This window comes from Pleurodeles waltl, chromosome 11 (assembly GCF_031143425.1).
Source record: "Pleurodeles waltl isolate 20211129_DDA chromosome 11, aPleWal1.hap1.20221129, whole genome shotgun sequence".
Taxonomy (NCBI): Eukaryota; Metazoa; Chordata; class Amphibia; order Caudata; family Salamandridae; genus Pleurodeles; species Pleurodeles waltl.
Window position 1 is genome coordinate 736,088,883 of NC_090450.1, and position 9,112 is coordinate 736,097,994.

The following is a 9,112-nucleotide window of genomic DNA, read 5'->3' on the forward strand; positions in this document are numbered from 1 at the left end:
TCAGTATGTGGGTGCCATCGATGGCACCTATAAAATGGGGTATGTTGGCAAAGGCATAGAATTCCAACTTGATGGCAGGGAGGTCAGTACTTTGGGGAAACCTAACATAGGACTGCAGGTATCGTACAAATGCACTCAGAAATCTTGTCAGTACCATGCTGAACATTGGCGGTGAAAACCCAGCACCCATGCCCACTGTCACTTGAAATGAGCCCGTGGCCAGGAAATGGAGTGCGGAGAAATGGAGTGCGGAGAGCACCTGCACTTCAGTAGGGATGGCATGCTGATTAAAATTTTTCGGAGTTAGGGCAAGATCCAGTAAAGCACAAAGGGGGTCATTCCGACCCGGGCACCGCGGAAGCACCGCCAACAGCCTGGCGGTGCTTCCTGGGCCATTCTGACCGCGGCGGTAAAGCTGCGGTCAGAAAAGGGCAACCGGCGGTTTCCCGCCGGTTTACCCCTGGCCCAGGGAATCCTCCATGGCGGCGCTGCTTGCAGCGCCGCCATGGGGATTCCGACCCCCTTCCCGCCATCCTGTTCCTGGCGGTTCTTACCGCCAGGAACAGGATGGCGGGAACGGGTGTCATGGGGCCCCTGGGGGCCCCTGCACTGCCCATGCCACTGGCATTTTCAGTTTTGCAGTTTTGCAGACACCGAAAATCGCGACGGGTGCCACTGCACCCGTCGCACCCCTACAACTCCGCCGGCTCCATTCAGAGCCGGCTTCATTGTTGAGGGGGGTTTCCCGCTGGGCCGGCGGGCGGCCTTCTGGCGGTCGCCCGCAGGCCCAGCGGGAAAGCCAGAATGGCCGCCGCTGTCTTTTGACCGCAGTGCGGTCATTCGGCGGTGACCGCATGGCGGTCGGCGACCGCCGCCCGCCGCGGTCAGAATGACCGCCAAAGTTCCTGAATTGTTGCACGTGTGAGTCGGTAATTGATTATGATCTGATGCTCCACCATGGTCCTCATACCCACAAGTGGTCTGTACACCGATGGTGCCCTTCCTCGCCACAAGGGTCGGTACCTACGAGGGGTTTCAAAAAGGTGTGATGAAGACACATTCCTAGGCACACATTTCATCATTTGTGCTGTGCATAGTTCATTGTAGTGACTCTACATTAACTGCTTCCTGACAGATATACATCTACATCACAATAAGAGAACAGAGAATTTCATGTGTGATATATTACGGAATGGACACATTCTTAGGTGCCTCATGTGGCTAGTAGGGCCTGCATTGTGTAAAGTTTTATTTATAGATGCGTAGTTACTGCCAAAATGTCTGCCCACTGTAATCCAGGCCTTTCATTGTGGAAGTGACCTCATACCGCTAGCGGTTGACGTCACAGCGTAAGGCGGTGTTTACCACCGTTCGCACCGTCATTGGTCAACATGGATGCCAATGGGGAATCCTGGCATATCATGATCGCCGCCGGCAGTGATGGTGCACACCGCCGCGGAACATACACGAGGTCGTCATCGATTATTCACTTGACTCCCTGATCTCGTGCGGACTGGTAGTCCACTGTGTGTACTGCTGTGGCCTGCCTCTGGCAATGGATGTGGCTCGTGTTGCAGGGGAGAGGGCCCTGGCCTTCACCCAGGATGAACTGGAGAGACTAATGGACAGGGTCCTGCCCCTGTACGCAAAACTGTACGGACAGCCAGAGGTACAGGTGAGTCTGGGGGCACTGCGTGGGTGTAATGGATGGTGTTGAATGGACATATGTGTGCACATCTGAGCCTGCATGGGCCGTGGTGCATGGCATGCTGCATGCGTATGGCCTGTAAGTCTGAGAGTACTATCTGTCCCATAGTGGACAATTAGCCAGCTGTACCTATCTTGTAAGTGCCTGACCTCTGTGTTCCATCTCTGTGTCACCCTTTTAGGTCTGCGCCCATCAGGAGAGGGCACTTTGGCCTGCCATCGCCAAGGAGGTGCGGACCCTGGGGGTCTACAACCGGCGGAGAACCCACTGCAGAAAGAGGTGGGAGGACCTGCGGCGCTGGGTGCGTAAGATCTGTGAAGCCCATCTAGGGAAGTCCTCCCAACGTGGAAGGGGTGCCTTTGGGCACTGACCCCCCTCATGCAACGTATCCTGGCGGTGGCGTACCCAGAACTGGATGGGTGCTTGAAGGATGCACAGCAGTCTCAAGCGGGTGAGTACTCATTTCACAGACTTCAGTCTAGAAGGACGTCTGTGTGTGCATTAGGGTTCATGCTGCTTAGAGGCAGGGACTCCGACTGGTATCCGTCTACTTTATGAACCCCAAAGGGTGTTGGGGTGTCCTTGTCAGGTCTCCCATACGTCGCCTCCTTAGATAGTCCAGGGGATGGGTGGAGAGCTGTATTCTGGTCAGTAGTCAGGGGCATGGCCATGGGCACAGTGAACAGTGCTGCCTGTTGGGTGTGTCTTTTGGGTTGGTGTATGTCTGGCCATTATGTTCTTCCATTCAGCTATTTACAATTGTCTCTCCTGTTTTCTCTCCACATCCCTGTTCTCTTGTGTTGGTTTGGTACAGCAGTAACATCTGGTGAGGGAGCTGAGGCACCGGCAAGTGGGAAAGCAGCAGCCCACGGATCCTCGGAGGCAGAGACATCTGATGCCCAGGGGACCAGTGGGTGGGAGGGCGAGGGGAGTTCCACGGGGGAGGCAAGTACCACAGGAGTTAGTGAGTCTGAGACCTCCTCCAATGGGGGCTCCCCAGCGGTGACGGACCCTAGTGGCCACACAACTACAGTTACATCTTCCACCACCCCCCATTCTATCACCGCCCTCCCTTCTGCTCCTCACCGAGTTGCACGTCCCCGCTCACCCAGAAAGGTGGGCGTCTCCTTCGCCCCAGGCACCTCCTCCCCTGCCCCAGTCAGCCCTGCTGCCCTCACAGAGGAGGCTATTGACCTCCTGAGAACCATCTCTGTAGGGCAGACAACCATTGTTAATGCCATCAAGGAGCTAGCATCAGAGGTGCAGAAGACAAATGCCTATCTGGATGGCATTCACAGTGCCGTGTCTGCCCTACAGAAATCTTTTCAGGCTCTGGCCTCCTCTTGGACGGCAGCCAGTTTCCCTGGCCATTCCGTCCCCCCTCCAACCTTCTCTACCCCTTCCAGCACCCCACTCCTTCTACCCGTCCAAGGCACACATTCTGACACGCAGTCAAGCACATCAACACACAAGAAGCACACTTCTAAACACAAGCACCACACCTCCCACAACAAGCATTCACACAGCCAACAGACACATGCACACACAACGACATCCACTTCACCCAGTGTGCCCACCTCTTCCGCCTCCCTGTCTGTCCCCTCTACATCCACACCCTCATGCATTGCACCTTCAGTCACTGTTGCTGCTCCTCTTACTGCACTCACCACAATAGCAGACATCCATACATGCACCCCATGCACCACACCTGCACTCACCATAACTACTGTAGTTGACACATGCAGCACACTCACCGGACTTGCAGACACCCACACAACATACATCCACACTAGCTGCCTGTCTTCTCCCACTTTGTCCACCCCTCCTCCAAAAACACACAAACGCACCAAGACACCCACCAATCACACATCCACCACACCACAGCATACTGTCCAGTCACTGCACCCACTACACGCACCCCTACACCACATACATCCACTGCCTCTGCCTCCACTCCCACACCCTCATCCAGGGCTACCCCAATTGCTCCAAATAAACTTTTCCTCTCCTGTGCTGATCTCTTCCAACCCACTGGCCCACCCCGTTTTGTCTCCAAGCGTGCTCACCTCCTTGCCCTTTCCACTCCTTCCACTTCACAGCCCACCCCTGTCCGCCCTTCACATTCCTGTGTCCCTTCCCCAGAGAAAAAAAAGGCCCGGCCTGAGCCTAGTCCATCTGGCTCCACCTGCTCAAAACACCCCCCCTTTGAAAGGACAAGCCCACCCCCCTCCAAATTCCAAATAAAAGTCCAAGGCCCACCCCTGTTGCAAATCCCCACCCCCACCTGCCCCCGTTCCGTGAGGTGCCTGGATGCCCCTTTGTTGCCCCATTAGGTGGAGTACCGGGAACTTGTGGGAGTCAGGTTGGGTCCATTGTGGCCCATCGCACTTGTAACCATACGGACTGGCCATTGGCTCTATTTGGACTATTTGGCTCTGTGAGCTTTAATAAAATATTTCTGTGTGGCCTGTGTTTTGGCGGCACACTGTTGAACCCTGCTCTTTTGTTTCATTGTTTATGGGTGTGGGGCATTTGTATGTACTATGGTCAAGTTGGATTTGCCTTGTGTCGGGTAAGTACCTCTTGCTGTGGGGTGTATGACTTGTGCTGCTGTGAAGGGTTTATGGGCGTTGCAGGGTGGGTGGAGTGAGTGAGTATGTGGCTGTGCCCTTTCCTCCCTTGTTTCGTAGGTTGCAGTACTTACCATCGTTGTCTTCGTCAGCGGTCTCGGTCGTGGAGGTAAATGGCAAGGAGCAGGGCTGGCATGATCTGCAGCTCTCCATCCATGTCTGCTTCGGCGCATTGTGTGGGCCTCCGGTGAGTGTTTCCTTATATTTGGTTCATTTCCTCCTGGCTTTGCGTGGCGGTGGTTCCCGCCCCGGAACTGGCAGCGGACTGGTGGTTCATTATTTGATGGGTGGGTTGGGCCTTTCCGTCGGCCTGTGGGCGGACTCTGCCATCGTCGTCGGCACTCCTCTAATGGCGGTGGGTGGTTTTTGGGATGCCTGTCTTTCGTTTGGTTCATTATTTGGCGGTGTGGCCCGCTACTCTGTTGGCGGTTTTTACCGCCACTGCCGGTGGCGCGGAACGGACGGCCATGTTCATAATGAGGGCCTAAGTGAAGCTGGCTGTTGGTCTTTGTGTATTGCTTTCAGTCAGTGAGAGTGAGGGGGAAAGGGTGTTTACAGGATTGGTGTTAGACCTGGCATCCTTGGTGTGGTTTCACAAAACCTTTTTGCCTTAAGACCTCCTGATTCTGCTGACTCTGCTTTTGCTGGCCTTAGGATTCTGCACACTTTACCACTGCTGACCGGTGCTAAAGTGGTTGTGGTTTTTCCCTAAAACATGAAACAGTTGGGAGCACACTGTCTCACACTCCAGCATGCAGTTTGCCCCATTGCATTATGGTAAAAGGAGTACAAATTTGTGCTAACTTCATCTGTAGTTTTTCACCTTAGTGGGTGCAGCTAGTACTAGACACCAGGGTGGCTCCTACCCTATGGCGGAGGAGCGTTGCCCCCGTCAGCAGCAGCAGCAAAACGTGTACAGTAAAAACGTAATGAACTGTGTTTATTATGTTTTTACTGCAAAAAGGGCTGGCCCGCTGGCATGACAGGGACAGAGGGGGAGTGCTGTGCACTCCCCATCAGTGCACATGTGTGTTTTGGCCGGCCGTCTCGGGCCGGCCAAACATACATACGCACTAGGCTCTCTACAAACCAGCAACGCAGTGCCGGATTAGTGAGAGCAGGCAGCGGCTCCCACTCTGCCTCAGTGCGCCTGGCTGGGTGCTTCGTCCAATCCCAGCAGCATGAAAGCAGCGGTAGGATTGGGCACAGGGCAGGCTGGGAGCCTGTGTCTTCAGCTGAGGAGTGGTGCGGTGGTGGCGCGGTGAAACAGGTACTTTTTTTTATTATTACTTTTTTTCGCTCGTTACCCCCCGCCGCCCCGTCCCCTTCTCCCTCCCGTGAGCCGTGACTGCTAGACACATGTTTCTGGGTTTAGCACATTGCCTCACACTCCAGCATGCAGTTTGCCCCATTGCATTATGGTAAATGCAGCCAGTGCCAATGAGCTGATGAACTATGTCCCTGCTACTTCTGCTCTCTATTGAAGAAGGGCTAAACCCAGCAACCCGTGTCTAGAGATAACAGCACTACCTACACCAACTTTGGTGAGAAACTTCAGCAACTTTGAGGTAAGAATACTGCAATGACCAGAATGCAATGGGGTGGACGGTACTGGGATGAAAGGCAGTGTGCTTCCCCCCCTTCTTGTGTTTAAAAGGCTGCCTTGAACCACTGGACTGACAAGCTCACCTGGGATACACCTGTGTGCCTGTGGAGTGGTACTGTGACCTGTGAAGACTTGGGCAGCATACCAACAACTCCAGATGACTTTTCTCTGTTCTCTGCTCTCTACTGATGAAGGGCTGATCCCGGGAATACATGTCTAGAGATAACAGCACTACCTGCACCAACTATGGTAAAAATCTACAGCAACTTTGAAGTAAGCGTACTGCATTTACCAGGATGCAATGGGATGGATGGTGCTGGGATGAGAGGCAGTGTGCTCCCACCCCACTTGTGTTTACAAGGCTGCCTTGAGCCAATGAGCTGACAAGCTCACCTGGGATGCACCTGTGTGCCTGTGGAGTGGTACTGTGACCTGGGCAGCATACCAGCAACCCCAGATGACTTTTCTCTGTTCTCTGCTACTTCTGCTCTCTACTGATGAGGGGATAAACCCAAAAATACGTGTCTGGAGATAACAGTTCTACCTGCACTAACTTTGGTAAAAAACGACAGCAACTTTGAAATACGCATACTGCATTTACTAGGATGCAATGAAGTGGATGGTGCTGGGATGAGAGGCAGTGTGCTCTCTTCCACCTTTTGTTTCCCTAAAACATGGTAACATCGGCTCATTCCCAACTGACATATTTATATTACTTATTAGCCCCCACTACATATGATCAGGGTGTGTGAATTCAATGCTACTAGTAGGCCTGCAGCACTAATTTTGCCATCTACTCAAGTGGCCCTTTAAACATGTCTATGACCTGCTACTGCAGAGTCTGTGTGTGTAGTTTTGAACTTCCATTTTGACCTGGCAAGTAAACCTTTTACCAGCCCCAAACCTTTCATTTTAACACATATGCCACCCCTAAGGTAGCGCCTAGGCAGCCTCAAGGGCAGGGTGCATTGTATTTAAAAAGTTTGACATGTACTTTTAAGTTCTACATTTCCTGGTGATGAAAAACTCTCACATTTGTATTTCACCACTGCAAGGCATATCTCTCCCATTAGATAACATTGGAAATACCTTATTACATCTTATGAGTGTAATTCACAATCTGGGAGAGACACACCTTTTGAGTTTGGTTACTCTGAAATCACAATTACCGTGAAGTCGGATTTTAAATTGGAATTCTGAAAATGCCACTTTTAGTAAGTTGCATTTTCTTGCCTTAACCATTTGATGCCTGCTACCTGTCGCTGTCTGATCACATGTCTGGGATGGGGGACAGCTGGGCTTTGAGAATTCTCCCTAGCAGTGGCGGGTGGTAATTTTAGGAGGGAGGGGGCGGGTGGGACACATAGGCAAACTCAATCATTCACATGCGTGCACACACACATCCATTCACAACACTCATTATCAAATATTCAAACATGCACGCATGCACCAAACATTCATGTAAAAAACACACACACACACACACACACACACTTACCTTCAGGTCTGTCTCAGAGGTCCCAGGAGGGTTGGGACTGCTGCCTTCTCTCACTGGCTAACCTAAGGTCAGCCAATGAGGGTAGGCAGCACTCCCAACTTGTCACAGAGTGGGATTGGGTCAGTGAGACTGCTGACCCAACTTCACTCTGTGGCGAAGTGCCACTGATTGACACTCGGCCCTGGGTGCTTCAGGGCTTAAATCTGGTGTGCTCGGGTCTGAAGCAATCAGTGACATTCCCACTCTTCGTGAGGGAGAGGGCCTTAAGGCACCTTTGCTAGGCTGAAGAGGTCACAGCCACAGGGCTGTGACTTCTTCAGCCCAGCAAAGGTCAGCTCAGGCAGCCAGGAGCCTGCACGAATAGCACATGTCTAGCTCCTGGCTCTCTGACCTGAAAATGAAGAGTGTCTGTCAGGCTGACCTTTGCTCAGCTTGACAGGCACTCTTCTTGAGGGGCAAAAGGTGGGGAGCGTGGCCCCATAGCCCCAAAGGACGGGCCACCGCTGCCACCTAGACAGCCACGCACAAAGGGAGCTTAGGTGAAACTTGATAGGCCATTTGTGTCCTGATGGGTTATCCAGGGCAGGATGGGAGGGAGGAGCTGGACACAGCCTGACTTACACCTGAATAGGCTGTGTTCTGTCTACACAAAAACAGCTGTATGCTGCCCTTACCCCCTGTAGTGAGCCTGGTGCTAGGGCAGGAAGAGCAGGACATCTCTGCATTTGAAAGGCATGTCTTTGAAGTCTCCCCCACATCAAAGGCACCACTGGGCATAAGAACTGGACCTCAGACATCACTCCTTAAGTGCACTTCTGGACCTGTGGATACTCTGCTAGGATGAAGGACTGCTGTGCTGCTGAAGGTCTGCCACTCTGTTGGACTGCAGTCTTGCTGGACTCCTGCTTTGCTGTGCTGATCTTTGCCTGCTGCCCTCTTGCCTGGAAGTAAGAAGGACTCGCCCTGCATCTCTCCAACCCGGAATCCAAGGTGACTCCAAGGGCTAGTTGGCTGGCTCCTGATCTGAAATCTCAGGGACATAAAAGACTTCCAGCCACCCTTCTTCTGCACCTGGACCTTGCCATCTGTGAGTCTGCCCTGCCACCCTACTCCTGGACCCTTGGAAGTAGGCCTAAGGTGCTTACTCCAGCAGAACCGAAGCACCCCTTCTGTGGGAGCAGAACTGATGCATTGCTGCTGTTGCATGGAGCAGAAACGGCACATCACCGCTACTGCGTGGGTCGGAAGCAATGCAACAGACTCACATCGCCACATCTTAGGACTGGTGAATCACCATTGGAACCGCCACGCTTTTCCCCAGTGCTGGTTCCTCACATCGCTCATCCATGGCAGCCTCGATGATGCTGAATCGCTCCATCTCCACCACTGCGTGGACAGGGACCAATGCATCATCTCAACTGTGTGACACACCCTTGACACTGCTCTTCACATCGCAAGCCCTGTCAGTTGGATCCTTGATGCTGATGCATCAGGACCCCGCACCACAGCCTTGCAGCATCTTGGATCCAATGCATCACCCCGGCTATGCGGCGCATCTTTGTTTCGGGACCACGCAATGCTCTGCAACCAGAATTCAAGGTACTTTGGTTCAGCAAGCCTAACTGGGTCCTTGTAGCCAGCCTGCGCTCCATTGCAGTTGGCCTAAACTT